Raw genomic sequence first — 8,969 nt, 5'->3', positions numbered from 1 at the left:
GTTGTGCTCTGTGTTGAGCCGCAGTGTACTGTCCGACTCCAGAGGTATAACACAGAAACTGGTTAGATATGTGGCTTACAATCTGGATGCATCCAGGCCTCCCTGGCCATCCATCTCCAGTGAAGGCAGTTCTGCTCCAGCAGCAGCCCCAGAATAGAGACCCCCACATTCAGCTGAACTCGCACCAACATGACTAACTGCTGACAGTACAAAGCCAAGGAGTTGAGAACTGTCACAGGTTCTTAACACAGGGTTAATATATTCTGTGGTTGGACAGTGTTGTGTAAAATGCCTTTTTTTTGTGTAACCCTGGATGAGTAAGTTCTGCTAAGCACCACGGTAATGTCACAATTCTACTTTTGTATACTGTATAAATTGACAAAATTAGATATATTACAACAAAATTTGTTGTTTGAGAATTGCGTGGTCCATAACAATTCAATAGTATTAAAGATGTTAAATATTAGATTATTATTTACTAGTATTTAAAAAAATTAAGTTATTACTTTTTGGGGGGGGCACTTTCAGTGAATCATGTTGTGGATTGTTTTGCATGTTACATTTAAAGTTCATGTTTAGTCTCAGGGGTTAACCAGTGTACTCCTCTAGGAATCGTTGTTTGATGGAAGTCACTAAATTACCTTTTTATATATTGGTCACTAATTGGATGTGTGGTACTAAGGCTGCAATACACAGGCAGCTCAATTTGAATTGTTCTTTTGACCAGTCACAGCAGATCTGATTGTTCAAAAGACCAATTAGTGAAGAATAAGATCAAAATTGGGCGGCCTGTCTAAATGCAGCATTTAGCGTATGGGTGAAATGCATTCTGAAGTGACAGGCTATTTTCTTACACTATATCCATCATTTGTCATTTGCTAATCTCTAAGTATATGGTAATAGTATAGCCAAGGGAAAATGTTGTTAGTCACACCCAGCCTTATGTATCCTCCAGTGTTGAATGCCCTCATGTTGTGCTGCCGGGACAGTACTTTGCAGAATATAAAATAAAGACCCTGCACTGTCATCTAATTTTATGACGTTTAAGTACATCATATGTACGTATTGGATTTTTTTGGTGTAAGTCTTATCCCATGTTGTTTTGATGCTGTTCCTAATGGTTACCACTAGAGAGCATACCTACCCTGTTTGGCTGCATTGCATTAGTGGAAACCAAGACTTTGGTCAGGGCAGACCTGATTGTAGTTACATGTTAGTTGCGACCGGGACAATTTTAGCTAACCCACTTCCTAACCTTAACCTCATTCTCCTAACCTGTTACGAAAAGTTGCTTCTGCTAGTCAAAACCGACAGATCTGGCCTAAGAATAGTCTTGGTTTCCACTAATGTGATACAGCCCCTGTTTGACAGAGTTTATAGACACATGATTCACGTGATTGGATGGGCTATTTACAGATGGGGTGTGTACAGCTGCAGCGATCAGTTAGCTGCACAGATAGCTGATGTTTAAAGTTAGTGAGGGAGATATAAGTCTCCTACTTCAGCGATTTTTGCAATTCGTTCCAGCCATTGGCAGCAGAGAACTGGAAGGAAAGGCGGCCAAAAGAGGTGTTGGCTTTGGGGATGACCAGTAAGATATACCTGCTGGAGCGCAGGCTACGGGTGGGTGTTGTTATGGTGACCAGTGAGCTGAGATAAGGCGGAGGTTACCTAGCAGAGACTTATAGATGACCGGGAGCCAGTGGGTCTGGCAACCAGAGCATGCAGGTTGCAGTGGTGGGTTTTGGTGGTGGTGGGGCTTTGGTGACAACGGATGGCACTGTGATAGATTGCATCCAGTTTGATGAGTAGAGTGTTGGAAGCTATTTTGTAAATGACATCACCGAAGTCGAGGATCGGTAGGATAGTCCGTTTTGTTTGGCAGCGTGAGTGAAGGAGGCTTTGTTGCGAAATAGGAAGCCGATGGATTGGAGATGTTTAATATGAGTCTGGAAGGAGAGTTTACAGTCTAGCCAGACAACTAGGTATTTGTAGTTGTCCACATATTCTAAGTCAGAACCATCCAGAGTAGTGATGCACAGGTGCGAGCAGCGATCGGTTGAAGAGCATGCATTTAGTTTTACTAGCGTTTAAGAGCAGTTGGAGACCACGGAAGGAGTGTGGTATGGCATTGAAGCTCGTTTGGAGGTTTGTTAACACAGTGTCCATAGACGGGCCAGATGTGTACAGAATGGTGTCGTCTGCGTAGAGGTGGATCAAGGTGTCACCCGCAGCAAGAGCGACATCGTTGATATGTACAGAGAAGAGAGTCCGCCCGAGAATTGAACCCTGTGGTACCCCCATAGAGGTACCATAGGTACCCCCATAGAGACTGCCAGAGGTCTGGACAACTGGCCCTCCGATTTGACACTGAACTCTATCTGAGAAGTAGTTGGTGAACCAGGCGAGGCAGTCATTTGAGAAACCAAGGCTGTTGAGTCTGCCAATGAGAATACGGTGATTAAAAGAGTCGAAAGACTTGGCCAGGTAGATGAAGTACTGTGCTGTCAGAGTCGTTAAAGAACAGTGGGTTGGAGTCAGGCGCAGAGAGCAGAGGGTTCGAATAAATGTATATTTATTCCCGGGAAAAACGGTCACGCCAATAAACACAAGGAGCATAAACTGAACGGCCCATACACAGGACCCCAAAAAAACGGAAAAACAAAATACCATCGAACATCCACAAACTAACAGAATAACAATCCTGCACAAACTTTGGCGGGCCTAACATGCTTAAATAGACAAAAACAAGAAACACAATAAGGAACAGGTGCAACTAATAAGACCAAACAGAAAAGGAAAAAGGGCTCGGTGGCGGCTAGTAGACCGGCGACGACGACCACCGAGCACCGCCCGAACAGGCAGGGGAGCATCTTCGGTGGGAGTCGTGATATGTGCAGCCGTCTGTCTTTAATTAATGGCGGTTATGATATCGTTTAGTACCTTGAGCGTGGCTGAGGTGCACCCGTGACCAGCTCGGAAACCGGATTGCACAGTGGAGAAGGTACGATGGGATTCGAAATGGACAGTGATCTGTTTCTTAACTTGGCTATTGAAGACTTTAGAAAGGCAGGGCAGAATGGATATAGGTCTGCAACAGTTTGGGTCTAAAGTGTCACCCCCTTTGAAGAGGGGGATGACCGCGGCAGCTTTCCAATCTTTAGGAATCTCGGACGATACGAAAGTGAGGTTGAACAGACTGGTAATAGAGGTTGCAACAATGGCGGCGGATATGGAATACACTATATATACAAAAGGAAGTGGACACGCCTTCAAATGATTGGATTTGGCTATTTCATCCAGACCCGTTGCTGACAGGTGCATAACTTCGAACTCTCAGCCATGCAATCTCCATAGACAAAGATTGGCAGTAGAATTGCCTTACTGAAGAGCTCAGTTACATTAAACGTGGCACTGTCATAGGATGCAACCTTTACAATAAGTGAGTTTGTCAAATGTCTGCCCTGCTAGAGCTGCCCCGGTCAACTGTAAGTACAGTTAATGTGAAGTGGAAACGTCTAGGAGCAACAACGGCTCAGCCACTGAAGCGCATAAAAATCGTCTGTCCTCGGTTGCAACACTTACTACCGAGTTCCAAAAAGGCAACGTCAGCACACAAACTGTTCGTCAGGACCATGAAATGGGTTTCCATGGCAGAGCAAGCGCACACAAGCCTAAGATCCCATTGCGCAATGCCAAGCGTAGGCTGGAGTGGTGTCAAGCTCGCCGCTATTGGACTCTGGAGCAGTGGAAACGTGTTCTCTGGAGTGATGAATCGCGCTTCACCATCTGGCAGTCCAACGGACGAATCTGGGTTTGGTGGGTGCTGTTTGGTGGAGGAGGAATAATGGTCTGGGGCTGTTTTTCATGGTTTGTGCTAAGTCCCTTAGTTCCAGTGAAGGGAAATCTTAACGCTACATCATACAATGACGTTCTAGATGATTCTGTGCTTCCAACTTTGTTGCAAAAGTTGGGAAGGCCCTTTCCTGTTTCAGCATGACAATTTTTGTATTAACTAGGCAAGTCAGTTAACTACCTTATTCAGGGGCAGAACGACAGATTTTTACCTTGTCAGCTCGGGGATTCGATCTTGCAACCTTTCGGTTACTAGTCCAACGCTCTAACCACTAGGCTACCTGCCGCCCCTGTGCACAAAGCGAGGTCCATATAAAAACGGTTTGTCGAGATCGGTGTGGAAGAACTTGCCTGGCCTGCACAGAGCCCTGACCCCCGCAGCAAGCCCCCGCAGCATTGTTCCAACATCTAGTGGAAAGCCTTCCCAGAAGAGTGGAGGCTGTTATAGCAGCAAAGGGGGGACCAACTCCATATTAATGGCCATGATTTTGGAATAAGAGCATGGAATAAGATACTTCTGGTAGTGTACCTTTCCAAAACCCAAAATATTTTCAGCTGTTTGACGCTGGTGTACAAAAGTAATTAAAAAAAAGTAATAGACGCAAAAACGAAACTTAAGAATGGAAAGCATAGAAAGAGCGCACATTCAACAGATATACCGCTTCTTAGACTTGCTTTCAATGAGAATGACAGATCTTTAATGCACGTCTATGTGAATTTGGTTGGGTCGCCCATACATTTACATATTGTAGCTTTACGCATGTTACACAATCATCATACTGCACTGTGGCATCATCATATAACACAGCAGCTCAAAATAAATCACTTGAGGTTTAATTCAGTTGAAATGTTTTGCGATGTTTACTACTATGATTTACGCAATCGCACAACGCTCTCCTCAGGTCAATTGTCCTCTTGTAACTAATTAAGACACCTCGCTCATACTAGAATACGGACAGTTTTATAAGGTATTGACTTGCCTGCAGCCCGGCCTGAGCTAATCTTACTTGACCATTGACATAGGTTGGTTGGGTCACCATTGTTGTCAGATTGTGGTGATGATTGCAACAATGCAATTTACCAAAGTTCTTTGTAACAACATGTTAATACAATGTTGTGGATGAGGAATTACATTGTTACTACACAGGTATGGCCATTGCTTTACGTGTCAAGTGAAGCCTTGTGAAGTTTTGTTGATTGTTTTCTGTGAGGATCACTGCAATCAATTAGGGTTAAATTATAGATAACCTCATAACCTCAATTGTTTTAATTGCTACGGGGGTTAGAATCTGGATTATAAATAGGAGATAATTATAAAATGAGTTAGATTACCTCATTGACATGTCTCTCCAATCCCAGTGTACCCATTTATCCAGCCTGGTCTCATAGACTACATGTAAAATGTAAATCCATGACACTCAAATTAACATATGTTACGGTTGGTATGGTTACATAAGATAGATGGTTACTTAATGCTCTGAGACCAGGTTGCAGCATCTGAAGAGTTGCCCTTTTTATTAGGTCAAACAGTTTGGGTGTATTTTATCTAGAATTGTAGGTCAAGTGGTTTCTATAATATAATAATAGTTCAAGTGAGACCTTCAGTGTGAGGGTGTTGGTGAATGGAGAAAGGTGGAGTCAGGCGCAGGACACAGTGATGAGTATAGTCCGACAGACTGCGGTGGCGGTCGGCACTCGCCTTCTGCCGCCTGATGGCCCCTATGTAGACGCACATGAGCAGCGTCCCATGTCGCCTCCAAGTGCTGAAACCATTCATCCACCGCAGGAGCCTCGATCTGGCTCTGATGCCACGGTGCCAGGACCGACTGATAACCTAACACACACTGGAAAGGAGATAGGTTAGTGGAAGAGTGGTGAAGGGAGTTTTGGGCCATCTCCGCCCAGGGGATGAAAACCGACCACTCCCCCGGCCGGTCCTGGCAATAGGACCGCAGAAACCTACCCACATCCTGGTTGACTCTCTCCACCTGCCCGTTACTCTCGGGGTGAAAACCTGATGTGAGGCTGACCGAGACCCCCATACGTTCCATAAACGCCCTCCAGACTTTAGACGTGAATTGGGGACCCGGATCAGAATCTATATCCTCAGGCACCCCGTAGTGCCGGAATACGTGGGTGAACAGGGCCTCCGCAGTCTGTAGAGCCGTAGGGAGACCGGGCAAAGGAAGAAGACGGCAGGACTTAGAAAACCGATCCACAACGACCAGGATCGTGGTATTACCCCATGACGGGGGAAGATCCGTCACAAAATCCACCGATAGGTGTGACCACGGTTGTTGTGGAATGGGAAGAGGCTGTAATTTCCCTCTGGGCAGGTGTCTAGGTGCCTTGCACTGGGCGCACACCGAGCAGGAGGAAACATAAACCCTCACGTCCTTAGCTAAAGTGGGCCACCAGTACTTCCCAGCAAGACAGCGCACTGTTCGACCGATGCCAGGATGACCAGAGGAGGGTGACGTATGGGCCCAACAGATCAAACGATTGCGGACATCAAACGGAACGTACAGACGCCCAACTGGACACTGTGGGGGAGGGGGATCCGTACGTGACGCCCGCTCGATGTCCGCGTCCACCTCCCATACCACCGGTGCCACCAGGCAAGAAGCTGGAATTATGGGAGTGGGATCCGCGGACCTCTCCTCCGTGTCATACATCCGGGACAGTCCGTCTGCCTTAACGTTCTGGGAACCTGGTCTGTAGGATAGAGTGAAAACAAAGCGGGTGAAAAACATGGCCCACCTCGCCTGGCGAGGATTCAGTCTCCTAGCTGCCCGAATGTACTCCAGATTGCGGTGGTCAGTCCAAATGAGGAAAGGGTGTCTAGCCCCCTCAAGCCAATATCTCCACGTCTTCAGGGCCCTGACAACAGCCAACAGCTCCCGGTCCCCCACATCATAGTTTCGCTCCGCCGGGCTGAGCCTCTTCGAAAAGAAAGCACAGGGGCGGAGCTTTAGTGGCATACCCGAGCGCTGAGACATGAACGCTAAGGACTATGAACGCTAAGGAGGGATCAGGATGAGCCAGCACGGGAGCCGAGGTAAACAGAGCCTTCAGCTGACTAAATGCCCTGTCCGCCTCAGCTGACCACTGCAGCCGCACCGGTCCCCCCTTCAGCAAGGAGGTAATGGGAGCCGCTACCTGACCGAAACCCCGGATAAACCTCCGGAGGTAGTTGGCAAACCCTAAGAACCGCTGCACCACCTTTACCGTGGTTGGAGTTGGCCAATTACGCACGGCTGAAATGCGGTTATTCTCCATCTCTACCCCTGACGGGGAAAGGCGGTACCCTATGAAAGAGATGGACTGTTGGAAGAACAGACATTTCTCAGCCTCGACGTACAGGTCATGCTCCAACAGTCGACCAAGCACCTTGCGCACCAGACACATGCTCGGCGCGTGTAGTGGAGTATATTAGAATATCATCTATATACACCACTACACCCTGTCCGTGCAGGTCCCTGAAAATCTCATCCACAAAGGATTGGAAGACTGATGGAGCATTCATTAACCCGTACGGCATGACGAGATATTCATAGTGCCCAGATGTGGTGCTAAATGCCGTCTTCCACTCATCCCCCGCTTTAATACGTACCAGGTTGTACGGGCTCCTGAGGTCCAATTTTGTGAAGATGACTGTGCAATGACTCTGTCATACTGGCTATGAGAGGTAGTGGGTAACTGTATTTTATCGTGATTTGATTCAAACCTCGATAGTCAATACACGGGCGCAAACCTCCATCCTTCTTCACAAAAAAGAAACTTGAGGAGACAGGTGAAATGGAAGGCCGAATGTATCCCTGTCCAAGAGATTCCCATAGCCGCCGTCTCCTCCTGTGACAGAGGATACACGTGACTCTTGGGAAGTGCAGCGTCTACCAGGAGATTTATCGCACAATCCCCCTGTCGATGGGTGGTAATTGAGTCGCCTTCTTTTTACAGAAGGCGAGTGCCAAATCGGCATATTCGGGAGGAATGTGCATGGTGGATACCTGGTTTGGACTCTCCACCGTAGTGGCACCTAAGGAAACACCTACAAACCTCCTTGAGCACTGACGGGACCATCCCTTGAGAGCCCTCTGTTGCCACGAAATAATGGGATCATGAGAGGCCAACCAGAAAAGGCCCAACACAACAGGATACGCAGGAGAGTCGATCAGAAAGAGACTAATTCTCTCCTCATGACTCTCCTGCGTTACCAACGGAGTGGAGCTGTGACCTCCCTGATTAGCTCTGACCCCAAAGGACGACTATCTAAGGCATGTACAGGGAAGGGAACATCAACAGGAACAATAGGGATCCCTAAACTAAGTGCAAAAGTACGGTCAATAAAGTTCCCAGCTGCGCCTGAATCTACTAGCGCCTTATGCTGGGACCACTGGGAAAACTCAGGAAATGCGATATACAACCACATGTGTGTAACAGGGAGCTCTGGGTGAGGTGTGTGCCTACTCACCTGAGATGATCCACCAGTGCTCCGCCTGCCACCTCTACTCCCTGGAGAACCTCACCAGCACCGACCAGCAGTGTGTCCTCTGCGGCCACAGGTGGTGCAGGGAATGGTTCCCCCTCCGGTCCCCCTCATAGCAGCACCTCCCAGCTCCATCGGGGTAGGATCAGAGGTGCTGGGGGATGGAACTGACGGACCCCGATCCGGACGTCCGCGGGAGGCCAACAGGTTATCCAACCGGATGGATAGGTCTACCAGCTGGTCCAGGTTAAGGGTGGTGTCCCTGCAGGCTAGCTCCCTACGAACGTCCTCTGGTAAACTACACCTGTAGTGGTCGATCAGGGCCCGCTCATTCCATCCCGCGCCGGCGGCCAGAGTTCTAAAGTCCAGGGCGAACTCTTGAGCGCTCCTCATCCCCTGTCTTAAATGGAACAAGCGTTCCCCCGCCACTCTCCCTTCAGGTGGCTGATCGAAAACCGCCCGGAAGCGGCGGGCGAAATCTTCGTAGTTGTCCAACGTCGGGCCTTCTCTTCCCCAGATGGCTTTGGCCCAGACCAGTGCTTTTCCAGTCAGACAAGAGATGAGGGCGCTCACTCTCTCGCGTCCCGAGGGGGCCGGCTGAACAGCTGCCAGGTAGAGTTCCAGC

This window comes from Salvelinus alpinus, chromosome 17, assembly GCF_045679555.1.
Source record: "Salvelinus alpinus chromosome 17, SLU_Salpinus.1, whole genome shotgun sequence".
Taxonomy (NCBI): Eukaryota; Metazoa; Chordata; class Actinopteri; order Salmoniformes; family Salmonidae; genus Salvelinus; species Salvelinus alpinus.
Note: the sequence above shows the minus strand (reverse complement) of the source record.